We start from the raw sequence: 1,079 nt of genomic DNA, 5'->3' as shown, positions 1-1,079 counted from the left end.
TTCTAGGTTTTTCTTTTGGCCCATCAGAGTTGGATACCAATTTGTGCTGAAGTCCCCTCACACAATAGACATTCCGTGGTTTTCCTTATCATTAATTGGTATTATGTTGAAAAACTGTGGCATACAATGCGCCATCTGTTAGTAATTGGCTAATCCTGCTTGTTTTGCTTAAGCCCTTTTACAATTCCCTTAAGGTAACTTATAACACTCTAGGTACATAATCTCGTGTCATTGCTTTGCCGCTAGTTTGGATTCTCACATCTCGTGTGATCATAGCAGCACTAACGCACCGGATCCCACTAGAATTCCTAAGTTAAGCATGCTTAGGTGAGAGTAGTACTAGGATAGGTGATCCCCCGGGAAGTCCTCGTGTCACATTCCATTGCCATCCTTGCAACAATGTGTGAAGGCACTCATCTTAGCCCAAGATTTACCTTAGCGTCTTCTCGCTAGTCTTCATGTTTGGCCTTGCCCTCTTTTTTTCTCTCTTACAACCGGTGTTGGGGTAGATCCTTAATTCAACCATGATTGTGTCTTTTTTGTCCATTTGATTTAACTTCTTTTCGTATTCCTCTGTAACGTCTCCAAAATATCATAACTCTTTTTCATCATGTACTCCTCCGCTTGGTCTTATGCTGTATATAACTATTCGTAGGTTGCACAACTACTCTTATACTACTGGTATGAGGTAAACACAGTCTTTTTATCTCTCGGCCCATCTTGCTTTACATATTGACTTCACACTAGGACTTGCTTGTGCTAACGCTATTTTGTCCTACTTATTTCTTTTCTTCCTTTACGTACTCCTTGGTCTCCTCATTTCCTACCATAGGAGATTTTATATTCTCCTTGCTACTTGTATGTCCTGATATCAGCGACCAATGATGTTGTTGCCATATCTTAATCTTTACTCAAACATGACCCTACTACCCTTTTCACAGCCCTTAGTTTGCTCAGTCTTACTCTCTTATCGTATTCACTCCTTTTTGTAGGCACCCATGATTCTTCGCACGGTCTTAGATACCGTGGCTTCTATCTATTTATTATTGGCCTTGAGCTCTTACTAACTCATGCCAGTA

General features: G+C 40.6%; 1 pseudogene; it reads left to right on the top strand.

The window, feature by feature from the left end:
* Positions 1 to 262: 262 nt before the first annotated feature.
* LOC129888095 (5S ribosomal RNA) lies at positions 263 to 381 on the top strand (annotated as a pseudogene).
* Positions 382 to 1,079: the final 698 nt, after the last annotated feature.

This window comes from Solanum dulcamara, chromosome 4, assembly GCF_947179165.1.
Source record: "Solanum dulcamara chromosome 4, daSolDulc1.2, whole genome shotgun sequence".
NCBI classification, from domain to species: domain Eukaryota; kingdom Viridiplantae; phylum Streptophyta; class Magnoliopsida; order Solanales; family Solanaceae; genus Solanum; species Solanum dulcamara.
The sequence above is the reverse complement of the archived record's forward strand: the minus strand, read 5'-3'. Positions and strand labels throughout refer to the sequence as shown.